At 44.9% G+C, this 16,721-nt stretch overlaps 1 protein-coding gene across 2 annotated transcripts in view; it reads left to right on the plus strand.

Annotated features, from left to right (window-relative positions):
- The first annotated feature begins 3,911 nt into the window (after positions 1–3,911).
- zfh2 (Zn finger homeodomain 2) overlaps positions 3,912–16,721 on the plus strand; it is a 464,809-nt gene continuing 451,999 nt past the window's right edge. Inside the window, exon 1 of one of the 2 annotated variants that reach the window (XM_050193384.3) lies at positions 3,912–4,016. The gene's annotated coding sequence lies outside the window, so the exon portion shown is untranslated. The remainder of the gene's footprint in view (positions 4,017–16,721) is intronic. The other variant, XM_050193386.2, reaches the window with a different exon arrangement.

The following is a 16,721-nucleotide window of genomic DNA, read 5'->3' on the forward strand; positions in this document are numbered from 1 at the left end:
AAGTAGAAAATTACCTATAACGAAACGGGTCAGGCACGGAGACAAAATCTCTACAATGGTATTCACTGAATGCTTAGAAGGAGTATTCAAGCTGTTAGTGGAGACGCTTAGGAGTGAGGTTCAGCGGCGCATATCTCAACAACATTGGGGATTAATTACGACAAATGATTGAGGACCTCCTCCTCCTTCTGCTGCTGCTGCTGCTGCTGCTGCTGCTGCTGCTGATGATGATGATGATGATGATGATGCTGCTGCTGATGATGATGATGATGATGATGATGAGGAGGAGGAGGAGGAGGAGGAGGAGGAGGAGGAGGAGGAGGAGGAGGAGGAGGGACCACCGTTGGTCCAAAATGTGATCGAGCCCTCTTACTTTGGAGGGAGTCAAATTCACGGCCTTAGGTGCTAATTAGGGTGAAGATAATTAATACACAGTTAATTAGGGTGCAGAACATAAATCGCTCACACCCACGAGCTTTGGTGGGCGTCAAACTGACGCCCTTTGGTGTTAATTAAGACACAGTTAGTTAAGATATAGCTAATTAAGGTCCTGGAACACACGACCTCTTGTGTTAATTAAGGCAGTGTTAATTAAGATATAGCTAATTAAGGCACTTTAACCCGATACCTTTGTTGTGTGTAGAACCCTCGACCTTTCATGGGAGTCGAACCCACGACCTTGCGTTGTGGCATAATGGCTGAGCATCGCGTGGTGATCGCAATGCTTTCTCATTCATCTACGTAGGCATAACTAAGTGCCCCATAATTGTTCCCGTTTTTTTTTTTTTCATGTTTCGTGCTTTCTCTCAGAAACGTCAGTGCAATGAGGAGGATGCGGACTGCACAAGAGCTTATCCTCGTGACGTCGTATCGGCAGCTGCTTTTCCCGGTCGCGAGCCATCTGGGCGAATGCGTCGGCTGCGGAGCATTCCTTGAGGCTGAAAATAAGTCCAGTTGGTTGTTAATAATTTCGGAGAACGTAGCACAAGCCACACGAATCAGAACGTAAACGAGTAATCTTAATCCTACGAGAGGCTGCGTTTTACCCGTCGTGGTGGCTAATTAGATTTAGGTGCACGTTAAAGAACCCGAGGTGGTCGAAATTTACGGAGTCCTCCACTACGGCGTGCCTCATAATCAGAAAGTGGTTTTGGCACGTAAAACCCCATAATTTTTTTTTTTTTTTTTTTTTTTTTGCTGCGTTTCATAACGTTCCGTTTCATTCACGCTTCTTGCCGCCCTTTGTCGTACGCTCGGACGCTCCCTAGCTACCGACATCGCTTGACTCGACCTACGATAACAAAAAGTGCCGAATTGTTAGGAAATACAGTCCAGCTTATATACCCTGTAGACCAATGAACCCAATGATGAATCATTTATTGTTGACCTACTAGCTTATTTTAAGTTTAGAAAATGTACGTATACGCATGTTAAGCCTACGCCCCCAACAGCGCACTTAGGTGTGGAGAGGTCAAGTGTTACTCCGGCGCCAATAAATGACTGCAAGTAAAAAAAAAATGATGGCGTTTTCACATTGACAATAGTGCTTATGAAATAACTCGCAGTGAATAGTAGAACAGAAACTGTGAGTGTTCACTAATCAATTTTTAGCAGATTTTTTTAATAATGCGACGTCGGTTCGCGTTCATCAGCGTACCGTCATGTAACGACAGAAATCCTTACGGGCACGCACAATTATCATATTTTACGGATTCTAACCATCTAGCCTGTTACTCTCCTTCTCGCACACGTCTTCTTGCTTTCTTGTCTTTCCTTCCTTTTTTTCCCTGCCCACGGCAAAGGAGTGCGAGAAGCTACCTCAATTGTAAGTAAATAAAGTATGTTATAAAGTCTGATTAAGAGAGAGAGAGAGAGAGAGAGAAAAGGAAGGAAAGACAGGGAGGTTAGCCAGTGTAGGTACCGGCTGGCTATACTGTGCTGCGGAAAGGGTTCAAGGCAATAGAAAGTGATAGAAGAAAGAAAGAAAAAAAATGAAGTGAGAAAAATTCATGCTGTAGCGCGACAATACGGGCTACAACTTTCAATCTCGGTAGCACAATTCACAGGCCCTTAGGAACTTGAACAGAGCACTTAAGGTCTTGAATGCCGGAACCCGTCTGGATCAGTGTTCTAGAACCTTTCCCTCCGTCGAGGGGCGATGGTCCAGTTTTTCGAGTGTGGTCGCGAGTACTTTTCTTGCCACATTGTAACCAGAACAGTCACATTGGAGGTGTTTGACCGTATCCTCGCAGCCACCATCAAGAAATGTCAGTTGGCTCGGGAGTAAATCAAAATTAAACAGTTCAAACTAATGTCTAATCTTTAAAAAAGGGAAGCTAGGATTCTAGTTAAACCACTCTTACTACGGCTCTTAACAGCCACTTAATCATAACCTCACTTGGCATGGCGTCACACCGCTCGACCTTCTGCTCCTGCTGCTGCGGTTACCCCATAAAGGGTCCTCATTCAGTTCCATAAAGCTTACTGTCAATGCCTAACATTTTTGAGGAGCTTTCTCCGGGACATGGACTCCAACAGAGACGGGAGGAGTTGGGTTTGCTTTTAGGGCTCTCCGTGCTAGCAGCAAGAAATCAGAAGGAGTTGGAGGAGCGCGCTTAGATTGAGGCCACACACGAGACACGGATAAGCATGCTGTGTCACCCACAAGTAGGCTGTGGAATCAGAATCATTTGTGCAAGCACCGTGTTTTTTTCGAGTGCATTTTATGTGTGTATATTTTTTTATAGAAAATGATCGGTCCATAAAGCTATTAAACAGCAATAAGAAAATCACTTGGAATACCGACTTAAAAATACAAACAGTAAATGTGAACTCTTAGGAATCTCGATATTGCACTCATTTATTAAAGCGGCATTTCTTCCTGTGGAAGGAAAATAACCATTTTCTTTATGGAGCTAACGATGTCGCCGCCATTGTAATAGGTTGCTGCGGAGGTTACGGGGGCTGCCTACATTTACTCGATTAAACTAAGCAGAAGAAAATGAAGCACAATACTGAAACTCTTTGAGTTCCTAGAGTGCTCTCCCTCTCTTTTTTTTTTTTCCTTTCTTTACCCAGTCGGCTCCACTGGAATAAATGGTAAACTAACAAAAAAAATTGGAAGCAAATGTCAAGCGAAGGCAGAACCAGCGCGAACTTGTATATACAGCTGCAAATGCGTCTGCGTACGACTGTTCTTATATATACATATATATTTTGTCACGTGCCAACCCGTTAACCCAACGGAAAGCGTGGTCGAGGGCCCGTTCGCGCTTGACCGGCGGCGCTCGCGGTCGAGTGGCGACGTTCGCGGGTTGTGACAAAATTTCCCGTCCGACAGACAACGCGGCGGGTCCTAATTAAATCCGGCCAGCGGTGATTATGCAGAGCAGCCCGCCCACCCCGTTCCGTGTTAATGAAATGCGCGGGCGAGCGCAGCGCGCCTGCGCAGCACGTGCGGACCGGAGCGCCACCGCGACGCTACGCCGCGCGCCGCACGCACTCACCCCCCGGCGATCGACGCGAAGAGTCGCGCCTGCGAGCGGCCAACTTCCCCGATCGCGCGCACGTGTAGCCCGCTGCTCTCGAGGCGTCTCTCTCGGTGACACGGGGTGGCCGAGGCCTGTCACGGGCTCACCCAGCAGCAGCTGTGCCTCCAGGCTCCCCTCGCCGGCTGCACGGCCCGGGCTCGGCGCGCACACTTCGGCCGGCCTCCGAAGACACGGCGTGCGCGCGCCACAACTGCGGCACGCGGCGACGACGCCACGCGCTCGTGCAGCAGCAGCCACTCCTCCGTCGTACGGCGCCTCGCAAGGCCGTCCTCCCCGTCGACGCTGTGCAGTTTTGGTTTTGGTCTCGGCGCGCGTGCTCGCCTGGCCGTCGGACGACGGATTGTGACCCAAACAGAGCGCGTTTTTTGTCTGCCACGTGTGCATTGGGCCCGGCGTGCCGGTACCTCAGCCGGAGTAACTTCCACGCTTCTGACAGCCAGCCCACGCCAGTACGGTCCACGAGGCGTAAGTAAGACGATCAGCTGTGGAGCTGCCGCTTCAGGCCGCAGCCGCCTATCTTCTTTTTTTTTCTTCTTTTTTCCCGTTGCCCGCGAATGATCCGAGCACTTGTCACCGCGTCGTAGTTATTTTGTGGGGAGAGAGAGCGACTCAGGTGTATGGCGCGCAGTGAGACCTCGCCGGATGGGAGCAAAAGCAAAACATTCACCTGTTTTGGTTGACTGCAGCGTTGAAACTGCGGCTCGTATAGCAGCGGAACAGGCTGTTTTTGTTCTCTATGCGCAGCGACGCGCGTAAACGACGAAAGCAGCCTGTTCTGATAGTTCCTGCTCAGCTGACAATTCGGCTTTAATCGCGGGCAGGCTAGAAAAGGCCGATTTTAGATTTTACCATTTTTTCAGCTTTCTTGGTGGCCAGATCTGCGTTCAATGTAAAGGCTCAGTGCAACACCGCAAAGCTCTCCGTGTACTTCTGCGCTTATTGTATCAACAGGTTTGTTTTCTTTGTGCTTGGCTTACAAAATCGTTCAAGCATGCCACCATTTCACAACAAGTCTAAGTGAACTCGAGCTTAGCTAGACTTCGTCAGTACATGGAAGAAAGTGTACAGCTGAAAACTGTCCATACTGCAACACTGAATAACTTAGAGACTCACGCCGTCAGATAAATTTGGTTTCACTTTATGTGCGATAACCAACCCTCAGTAATAGCAGTGCTGCGTTGTAACTAGTACTGAGCTCGTTTTGTAAATATAATTAGCTTTCGACATTGCTTTTTTTTATTAATTCCGAGTAGTACTTGTGAGCTAGCTTCGTCACCGACAGCACAGTTCGGGAAAGGCCAACGCGAAGTCTCTGCACTCTGTAAACTGAACGAAGAGTCAGAAAAAGGAGAGGAAAGAAAGGCGGAGGCCTCCCGGAAAACGCATTGCCAACTCTTGAATACCTCTAGCTTGTATTCATTTCTTTATTCCCTTCTAGTTTCCTTATTTCTTAATTTCTTCCTTTCAGGTGAGAGAGAGCAAAGAAAAAAACAATCAGAGTGTAAATATGTTGTCAAAGCATCCTTAAACGAACGCAATTAACTGTAGACCTCAAAGGCCACTTGTGTGAACTACGTGACCCGTATACATATGCCATGCTCAGAGACAACCGACCGGCAGCGTTGTTTTGTTTAGAAGGGGCCGCAACGACGTGCCCATGTGTTGTTCACACCCCTTTCCCAATCTGGCTGTTTTGATGGACGCTCACATGGTCCATGTTGTATTGACGCCTGTTGGTTTCGTTGACGAAATTATAAAACTGCACATCCCTCGTTTTTATTATTGGTTGCTCTCCTGTGGCACGTGCGCTACTTCTATTTCTTGTACAGCTCTGCCTTATTATGGACTTGTTTTCTGCGTTCCAACAAACGCAAAATCTAAATCTCCGCTTTAAAATGTCCGCCTAGTAGAAAAGCGCACGACTTTCTGAATTTTTTCCTCGATGATCCAAATTCTAACCTTAGTACAAGGGTTTTCATTGTTCTCCTGCGCTATACAGAGAGAGAGAGAGAAAAGTCAGATTGGAATGGCAGGGATGTTAACCAGGCTGAGCCACAGAGGAGACAAGTTCTCATTGATGACATGCAAACGCCTTTGATAAAATGCCGCTTGAATGCACGTTACTAGGGCTGTCGTAAAACCTTGTCATGATGGTTATGTCATGGATCTTTTCAGAGTGCTTTTCCTAAAATTACTGAGTAATGTGGGTATATCGTTAGTGGTAAGAGCAAAAGAAATCCTCACTAAATAACACGTTTACGATTTCTCCTGTGAAACTCCACGGCGCAAGTTTCGTTTAAGAGCCCACGCTAGCACAGCCGGAAGGACGCAGGGTGAAGGACCGACGGAGCAGAAGCTTGTGCTGTGTAGAGTCACTTGCGGATTACGCCATCTGCGCTTCTTTTTTCTTTTTTTAAAATACACAGAAACATTCTTTGTGCGAGGGTATGGGCAGAGCTCGTTTTCTCCCGACGGCTACAAGCATGGTTTTAGGAGCTTCACGAGTCTGACCGCCGGCCGCTGAGAGTGGCGAACTCTGGCCAACCTGCCTGCTAGACTGCATAGCGCTTTTCGGGACACTCAGGTGATCGGTCCTGCCAAGGCGCCATGCTTCCTCTGGCGCCTTGGTTCCTAGAGCATCGTATTCTACGCTGAAACCAATGTCAGCAAACGTAGTCCGTCACGAAGAGCTTACGTTGCTTATTTCATAAGATTGCATCTTCTAGAATGACGCTGACTTCGCTTGCACCTTCCGGATTACATTACAAAAAGGAGACAGCTGCACGAGAGTTCAGTTTTTCACCACAGCTCACACGTCAGGCGAAAAAAATAGGTCGTGTGTTCAAGCTCGTCGCGAGTTGTCAATAGTTGCCTCACCTAATAGGGCAACGATTCTTATACCCAGACAGGCGTAACATGTTCCGTCCTGTGACTTGCACTTGTCAGATCGTTTAGAAAACAAGCTCGAACTCCCTTCATCATCGCTCAGGGTTTCCGTTTATTGTCTCTCTCTCTCTCTCTGGATGTCATCGGTAAACTCACAGAGTACTTGGATACCTCTTCCGATTGATTTACTACATTTACATTTCTGTTGTTCTTATTGTTGTTATCGTTTATCATACATCCAAATCAAAAGTTGCTAATACGTCGATTATATCGTGGTTCACTTACGCGTCATTGAAAGCGGACGTACCGCGCAATGCCAACAGTGGTACTTTTGCGCATCACCGTCCTTAAAAGAACGTCAGTCAAATGATGGCGACAATTGACAGGGCTGTCACTTGTTGAAGCTACAGGAATGGATTCTTCTTTCTCGTGCTTCATGCTGCTGGAATGCTCCCTACATTTCCATTGCTCAGGCATTGTTTGAACATGTGTGGTTGCCAGGCGGCGCTGCGCGTATTTCACCGTTTTGCTCTCCTTCATTTCCATGCACATGCGAACAGTTTTTCATCATACTCTGCTCACACCTTGCACGGGCTCTTTTCACCCGTGCTTCAATCTTGGCAAGGTGCGCTTGGTGCCAATCCTTGAATCGTGGTTAGTTGTACCTTGCCCATTGGATTGGCTAAAATATCGGTTTCTATTTTTTGTAATTATTTTATATTGAAGAAAACAAGCAATATTTAATTTTTTAGCTTACCAGTTTTACTTCCTCACATTTCCCTGGCACTTCATTAATTTAGCCAGTCTATGTGAACGAACGAAACGTCGCTTTATCATTAGATCTTCTTTTATTATAATAAAATGTGTGTGTGTGTGTGTGTGTGTGTGTGTGTGTGTGTGTGTGTGTGTGTGTGTGTGTGTGTGTGTGTGTGTGTGTGTGTGTGTGTGTGTGTGTGTGTGTGTGTGTGTGTGTGTGTGTATGTGTGTGTGTGTGTGTGTGTGGGACACGTTGACATCGTTGGTGATACCGGCTGTTCGCTTAGCCGCACAGCACATAGAAAATATAGGTCAGCTCAAACACACAAAAAATCATAAAATGTCAACAAAAGTCGGAAAGCGCATAGACATAATCTTCAGAAAGTTCAAGCCATCTAGATTAACTCATTGTATGTGACACAAACAGATACAATTCATTCGGAATAACCTTCTTTTTAATTTTTTCTTTAGCTGGCCACCTTGACTAATGTCATTTTTGTTATAACGGTTCACCGGAGTCTCTTACGAATATTTTCACCGAAAGAGCAGCTTTGTGAATATGCAGCCTAGTATACGATTGGCGCGGCACATGTGCTGCGAAGCAGAATTTACGGTCTTCTGGCAGCTCTCTGTGTTCACTATAGCATGCATGAGCTTCATTATTTTGCTTATATAGCGAACAGTTGGTTTTGATGAACACTGTAAAGTTGACGCAGCGTGGCCGTTGGCCTTCAGTCGTTATATCGCTGTCTGTGCACGAAGCATCGCTTAGCGTGTGTCGTACTAAGCTAGAACGCGGCTCGACAGCTTGTGAACGCAGGCGTAAGGATAGCTTGATACTTGTGGTATTAGGAGCTGGCTAAAGGACGATAAATCACATACGCTGCTCGTTTTCGCAAGCGCGCTCACATTCGAAATCCCAGCGGCTGTCTAATTTTTGATTACTTTTTAAGAAATGTCATCGGCGACTAATGCATTACGTCGAATGCAAGCAGAAAAAAATTATTCTCAACTACCATTTGACATACTGGATGCCGGATTTTTCAAAGACAGAGTACATCGTGACGTGTGTCTGATAAATAATATCCGGAGCTTGCGAGGCTGTAACGAGCGTCGTTGTGAAATGCCTCAGATAGAGCCGATGAAACCGTAATGTCTCGGGCTCGCGTTATCGCTGATTAAAGATAACTTTGTCTTCGCTTTAATTTTCGTGATCAAGAAGTTAAACGTTGCGGCACTTGCTTGCACACACGAATGTTGACCTGGGGCGCTATAACGTAAAACTATTCCAAACTTTTCTATTCCAATTCTGCGATGAGCGCTCCGAGATTAGTCAAAAGCTTTTTTGGGCCACCCCCACTTCACCTGTTTGTCACGCAACGTCGCGAAAACCGCGATAGCTTCCCATCTGATATGACGTGTGCACACTGATTATGCATGATTTAACCGAAGAATAGAAAAATAGTTATTTCTGATTCGACGCCTTTTCGCCATTAACCATTGGCCGTTGGTCAAAAGCTTTCGGGCTGCATCTACTTCACCTGCCTATCACGCGACGTCACAAAATCGCAAAAACTCACCGCGTCAAACTGACGTGTATGCGTTAAAGATGTATTAATATGCCGAACAAAACTCAGTTTTTATCTGAATAGCCGCAGGCTGCCCCGTTGCGAATGGAATAAAATATGGCTACCGCCGATCGCTCAGGCACTGGCTGCTCGCACCTGCCTGAGAGCATGGGTTTATTTGCGTGTAATCAAACTTTTTGCGTGGCCGTGTAACGTTTTCGAGCACTTTCAGCGCATTTACGACCTCGTTCTGCCAATTCTTCTTTGCTGAGGACCCGCTTTAGCGCCATTCTTAAGCTTCCGTTGCATGCCGCCGCGATTTTCAACCAGCCACCACAAGCTAAGTAAGGGAAAGTGGACCAATCGCGGACGCCGGCACCAGCCCCTTTGTCCGGTTATCGATATTCGTTGCAGTAGCTCGGCCCCATCGAATCCCTCTCCACTTGACCGTGCTCCTCGCCACTTGTCAGCCAATTAGATAAGACAAGCCGCTCAGTGTAAGCAATATTATTCGTTTTTCAACAAACAAAAGTGAGCTCCTATGAACGAGGAGAGCGTTTGATTGGTCTCTTCAGACAACCTTGCGGGTGATCGCCCGATGCTTGCGTCGGCGGTTACGCAAATTTGACGTCAGGAGATTAGAATAAAAGCATATTGGAATAGCTTTACGTTATAGGGCCTCTGGTGCGTGGGTGGTACCACTATGAAATTGAAATATGCGAAATCGGAGCTCGCCTGCACGAGTAATACCTCCAGCAGTGACGGCCCAGTACAGCCTGCCCACGGGACTTATGGCAAGCTCACTTTTTATATCCATAGTTCGGGCTCTGACAAATTGTGCGTACAATAGCTGTTACCATGCTTCAAGACGACGTTCAGGTAATTATTGAAGGCCCAAATAAACTGATCTGACAGCCGTGTCGCATTCATCGTTCTTTTGTAACGGTCTTTTTAACCAGTTCTTGCTGGGAAAGTATTCTGTATAATCTCCATATTCATTCGATTGGCAGGAAAACGTTGGTGACAACTGTAGAAAGTGAAAGCCCAACATCCCGTTCTTGAATTTCGCCGCTAAACTTCAGTGCCATTGCTTTAGTGGGACGTCATGTATGTCGAATTAATTTCTCGTTTTTTTGGCTGTTAAGGCGCAGGAAATGAGCTGGAAACTTTCTACGATGACTATACTGTATGTTTCCTTTAAAATGCAGTGTACGCACAACAAACCAGACTCGAGTAGACGCTCTCAATATCCTGGACGTCACGGCGAACAAGGACGGGAACTTCAAAGCGTAGTCGCCGCCCGTCTTTCGTTTTTGTCTCTTCCTGCTCAGCAAGTCGAGTGGCCCTTTTGCTACTGATATTTCCTAACTTACTAATGCAGCTTCGCTTAACGTTCATCTTTGGTGTGCCTTTAATGAAGTGGACTATGTAGAATGCAAGCAGGTACAAGAAAGTTTAACTGCACGTTGGCGCAGTATCAAAACAATATGGTGATAGTGCATTTCAAACGTTTTCTACCATTTTCTACGTCTCGTCTTCCGGCATTTCATCATCTTATTTATATTTGTTTACACCTGTAAGTTTGTCGGTTCGCACCAGTGAGCGCCCCTATATGAAAGCTTATTCTATCATACTTAGTGGTAATACGCCAGTATCGCGTTCTTTAGGACCATTACTCAAGCCAGCATCCTTCAGATATTCAGCACTATAACGGCCAATGATACAGGGGTCGATGAGGCTTACTCACAGCCTTATGGTTTTTCGGGCTCTATGGGTTTCACCAAGATATGCATAACACAATGCATTCATATTCATGATGACTTTAAGCCACCGAGTCACTCATATTTTGTGCTAAAAAAGACAAGAAAAATAAAACTCTTACTGGCTATCAGCCCGCAACCCTTTGAACTAACCTCCGAGTTCATGGAATACCAGTCCCGGCGTAGGCGGGGAAATTAACGTGCAAAACAACCCCAACAAATTAGAAGGTAGATACTTTGCACAAACTGGTTGATCAAGGCAGCAGCACGAACACTAATAATACCGCAATAGAACCAACCGATAAAGCTCAAGGAACATAAAATGTTTGTATTAAACCTGACAAGTGCTGAGAAGGAGGGATGACTGATAGCTAACGTTTCACAGTTTTGTGATGCACTGCACGGGAACTGAAGCGTCAGTTATCGTTCTTGAACCAACGTAGACGTAATTGGAGTGACGGAGCTGTTCGGTGCCCCGGAAGAGTAACCACAAGTGACAATATTCTTTCAGGAGAGGTGTACTAGTGCCGAGGTATTCTTCGACACTCAATCATTATTGCATAATGTTCGCAACCTTACTTTCTGTGAAGGACACGTGTCCATACGCAATAAATAGGTCAAAATAATAACTGGCACAAACTTAAATGACACCGGATGCGCTGGCGAAGCTGTCGGAAATGATTTGTGGGCAGTAGCACAACTTGCAGGAAATATAAACATGCACAGTTCAAGCGTCATGCTGGATGCCGAGCATATAGTATGTACAATTTGAATTTTTCGCCAAATGTTTTCGTTGGCAGTTATCACTACTCTGCAATCAGCGCGTGGCCTTTAATTGCATTCGCATTACTTTACCATATGATTTTTTATGGCGCAAACAATTTTCTGCGCCCTATAGGATGTTTCTGTGACGGTACCAGAAATAAACTATTGTCTAACGCAATCATTCATCATACTTTATCTTCCTAAGTTATAGCTCATCTATGATACCATTGTTTTCCGTATAAATGCAAAGAAGGATAACAATGTATTGATATGGCGGCACCGTGGCTCTCACTTAGGAAATTTCTTACAGCTGCACCCTTCTTAGGAAAGCGCAGATGCAGTACTAGGGATCTGCCTACCTTTACTGGGTTCTGTCTGTATGCCAGCAGTTATACTTGCATTATGCATAACGGGTACTTTTGCTTTCCTGGCTTCATTGCGAGCTGAGAATTAAGGGTGGATGTATTGGTAGTCATTTTCTGTGTGTCGCTAAAAAATTGTTTTCATCAATTGCGAAATTATGCTTGTCGCGTTGTGCGCTTCTAGGCGTTCTTTTTTTTTTTTTTGTAGGATTATAAGAATGCTTCTTGCACAAAAGAGGTTCCTGTGAACTTTGTCGTTCCTTGTTTAGTAATGCCATTATGACACCTTCATACAGTGCCTGGATTATGATGACGCAGAAAAGGAATGTCCAGCACCGTGACTGGTACTCTGGCTGTTCGCTTTCTGCACATTTATGTGGTGTTGAACACACGTGCTTTTTTGATATTACTGCCTTCTCTAGCATACGCGAGAGACATTTGAGCAAAATGCGTGCTGGTTTAGCTTAGTTATATTTGTTGGCATTCCTCTGCGTTGTATTTTATAGCTTTCAATAGATGAAGCGCGAACAGTGACGGCACACTAGGAAGGAACAAAGACAGGACAAGGCGCTGTCTTTGTTCCTTTCTAGCGTGCCGTCACTGTTGGTGCTTCATCTATTGAAAGTTATGCACCAACTAGCCCCACAACAGGTTTTAGTGCAGTATTTTATAGATGTGTGTTCCTGAAGATGACAATTAGCACCGAGTTCATTTCCTGACTTCTTAGATGCCCTTTCAATTATGCTCATTAAAATTTGCTATCTTTTTGATTTCATTTGCTCTAAGACTTTACCACATTAATTACACATGCGTGTGTGTGTTCGTGTGAGATCAGTTTTCTTGACGCCTTATTCGTCATACCCAAGGTCACATGTCGCAGCCTTTAGGCTCGTCATTGCTGCAGACAAAACCTGCATGGAGGGGCATTCGTTCAATCAACATTCCCCAAACTAATTACTTTTAGAGGCAGAGATAACGCTGTGACATTCCGCACAAGTTGCTGACTTTGTCTTTTGTGTATGTGTGTGCGTGTGTGTGTGTGTTTAGACGTTTATTAACGACCGTACTGCTTGCTTTCTCGCGAAAAAACTTTCAATGGGTGGAAAACTGCACACTTGTTACATAATCACTTATACATAAGTAACATTTTTGTAAGGATATCAATCTATCATGCTATTTATTATCAGAAATGTTCAGCACTACCACTGCACAAAGCATGGCTTAACTTCGAACCGCACTCGATTTTTCGTTTTTACACGGAAATCAGGAAAGCTTTGGGCTATGCTATAGTTGTATGTGTATGGCCCAGTACTGTTAAGGTCAAAGTTATGAGATGCACAGATTCGATGCCACACAGCTCACATCGCACAAACGCGCGCCACAAGTCGTGCAGAAGCCATTAGTCGCAATATTTGGGCGCTGCAGTATTCACTTGGGGAAAGCGGTGCCCCTTTTCAACATTCAGTGTCGGGTGCCTCTGCCAAGTTTTATAAGCATCTCGCTATAAATGTTGGACAAATTCTCTTTTTCTACGCTGATTTGTGCTAACTTTTGCGTCTTTCTTTAATTTTGTACAAATCACTTATGTTTTCTTATTATTGTCGTTTTCATGGCGCGTATGTTCCACCGTGTAGGCGAACTGTGAAGTTCTTTGAAATACGATTCGTGTTTAGACGGACAAAACGGTCTTGTGAAAGGTGTGCTGCTATTATGAGTGGAAAAGAAGAGAAAGTATAGTACTTACTTTTCAAAGCAACGTACATGACCGCACATTATGCACATAAGCTGCCAAGCTGCCATGCACATATGCAACGCTGCCACGTACCACAGTTGTCGATCTGCACATGTTAGGGACGTTGCACACTAAATTGTTCTGCATTCATTTGTAAACAATAATAGAATTTATGTAGCGATATTAGCGCTTTACTTGAAACTTCGAATTAGGTGAGTGGTCCTGCTGTTCTAAAGCTGTACATGTTGTTGCGCTGTGCAAGATCTGCTTCTTAATGAGCACCGTCAGAAACGCGAGCACGGGTTTTATCGTCATGGTCAGTTGTCTATTTGATGTAGATTGACCACATTGAAGGTGGCATTCACGATCAATCTTTTTTGCTTGAACTTCACAATTCTGTTAACTTAAGAGCAAAAAGAAAAAGGAGAGGAAGAAGAGAAATTCAGGCAGGACCCATCTGCTGATGGCTGTCGACGTTAATGCGATTAATATTCAGACAATCTAACGAACGACACACCGTATTGCTGAAGTCGCCTTTATTTACAACTTGTAGTACTAATCATTCTCAGATTTTCATTGCTTCGGACTTGCAGGCGCCGCAAAAAAAGGTTCATTAAACGCGGCCTCCCAACTGTAGGCACTTTTATCCCGTTGACATTGTAGAATTGGGATTCCGCATATGTGACTTGAAATGAACTATGACGTAATTGCATAGGCTTCTTTTTCAGGCGTAAAACAATAATTTTCATTGTCGGATAAAAGAGTACGCGTTATCAAGTTTATTAGTAAATTGTTGCCATGCGACACTACTCACGTGCCAATCGTGTCAAAGCACTGGCTTGCACGATTGAAGCTGGTAAAAGTATTATGTTGGATTTCTAAGTGTAGGACCATGGTCTAATGCGTAGACCATCGGGCTGAGGGGACCGGGTCCGAACCCAACCATCGGACATGTGATTGTCTTTTTTGATTCAATCGCGACAGCGACATTTCAGGGGCTTGAAGCAGACATCAGCAGCACGCCAAAGTGGGGGAAGTAGGCTAAGAATGATAATCGAATTAAAACATTGTCGTGCAAGTTCATCGTCCTGTCAGCCACTCCTTGCACTGTGGACTACAAAAGTAACTTCCAAGCTGCAGGCGAAGGCTACGAGAAAATTTGGCTGTTCTACAGGTCCCGCACGCAGTAAACTTTCGTATTTCGATATAGAACTCGTTAGTCAAGAATTATTGTAGCTAAGCGACGTTCCCGTTCATACATACTCAGGCAGGATAATTGTCATGGCCTTGGTGACATCAGCAGCTTGTGAACTAGGAACACATTTTTTTATGGGAGGGCAATCCCACTTAAATAGCTCCTTTTCGTAAACAGCTTCGTGCTTATACCATGGCATCAATATTCTCAGAAGCAACACACCAAATAATTAGAAGTGTCACTACAAAAGTCCCAGCCTTTTCCTAACTAATGACATCGTATATTTGCAAGCCGGTGTAAAATTCTACGTCAACAATGCGACAGCGAAATTCCTTTGTCATACATTGAGATTCAACTGAATCTAGCGCCGTAGGAATGTCCCTATTGAAGCCGAAGCTAAATTTCCTTCGCCTTAGCCGTTACCCATTCGCAGGCTTACTCGCGGTGAACGGTTACTCCGTCGTCATGAGGCAAGACAATCTCTGGTTTCTATTTTTGGCATAAGTGAGCACCCGTACTCATGCAGCCAAATGGTGCGAGAAATTGTGTGGAACTGATGTTTTGTCGCGTGCTCAGCCAAGAGGCCGTGCAGCATCTGACTACCGATAACGGATAGCAGTATTAGCTTTTCACGTTAACCTGAATTGTAAGCGTCAACGTAATCACAGTACAGTTATTTCTTTATCATCAATCTAGAATCATTCTGTATTCAAGCGCGCTTCACCTTTTCAGTCATTGTCAGGACCGCTGGCATAGGATCTCTAGTACATCCAAAAACTACGGTCATTGCGATTGCAGTTACTGAAACATGACCGTGGAGTTGTGCTACACTTTTCCACTCACATCTTCATAGGCATGCACATTTGGCTATCTGTATAGGCGCACTGTAGCAGTATTCTACCCGTACGACACTGTAAGCTGGCTTATGCTAATGCACAAGTGTATGCTGTTAATAACCCTGCAGTCCGTGAGGAGAGAGAGAGAGAGAGAGAAAATGATAAATGAAAGGTAGGGAGGTTAACCAGGACTGAGCCCGGTTGGCTACCCTACACTGGAGAAAGGGAAAGGGGGACGGAAAGATTAAAAGAAGAGAAAGTCCACTGGAGATATCAGTCGGTCACTCAGTCCAGATCACAGACGCTGACTCAATCCGGTCGCTTTCAAATATCGCAGCAGCGCTTTCGTGGCCTTTTGTAGCTGCGATATGCGAGGCCATAGTCCCAAGATCTTGTTCAAGGTGAACGGCCTTCCATCTAGTTGATTGAGAGCTGTGCAGAGGTCTTGCCTTTCATTTTCAAAAGATGGGCAGTAGCACAGTATGTGTTCTATGGTTTCCCCGACACCGCAGGCATTGCACTCGGCGCTGGAATTCGCTTTCTTCGTATCGGTGCAGTCGTGTCTTTCTTTTTAGCTTTCTTTCTGAATTTATACATTTGATTTTTTTTTTCTACTATATCGTCCACAGAGCGCGAAGGGCACGTGTGTCTCATGGTAAAATGCGCCCGCATGCTGTGTACTTTGATTTTACTTTTATCACGACGACTTTGTTGAGAATCCCTAAATGTGCTCTTAGTGCCATGACTATTGAAAATTTAATTTCTGATCAAAATAATGTGACGAGGAGATAATCTATCGTAAATGTAGCAAAAAATATGCAGTAAGAGTGGCATGACTTTACTGACGACGCGGGAAACGCGTACGATCTTTGACGATGCGAAAAATATGTCGGTAAAACAAAAGCCGTGGAAATCAATCATTGCATTGCTTTAGATGTCATGTATGTCAATGTTTTAGATAGTAAATATGGCAGGTTAGTCGCCATCAGAAAAATTAGTATGTTCTCTGGATATTACTTGGACACTTTCTGGCTTCTTGCTGTCACACTTATTTATTTGTTTGTCTGATCTTCCAGCTTTTCATTAGCTCCTCTTTCTTTTTGTGCAATACATGCAAACAGTGCGACTAATGAGCTACAACGTTTTACTGTGCAGATGTAACCTGCGTATATTTGCACGTACAAGTGTACAATCCTGTAAGCACCACTAAATAATTATTTCGTGGCGATGTGCACGCCAAAATAGACATATTTGACCACCGAATATACTTGTGCTTTTCTTAATGCATTTACAGTGTTTTCGTGGGTACC

The sequence above is a fragment of the Dermacentor andersoni genome, chromosome 1 (genome assembly GCF_023375885.2).
Source record: "Dermacentor andersoni chromosome 1, qqDerAnde1_hic_scaffold, whole genome shotgun sequence".
NCBI classification, from domain to species: Eukaryota; Metazoa; Arthropoda; class Arachnida; order Ixodida; family Ixodidae; genus Dermacentor; species Dermacentor andersoni.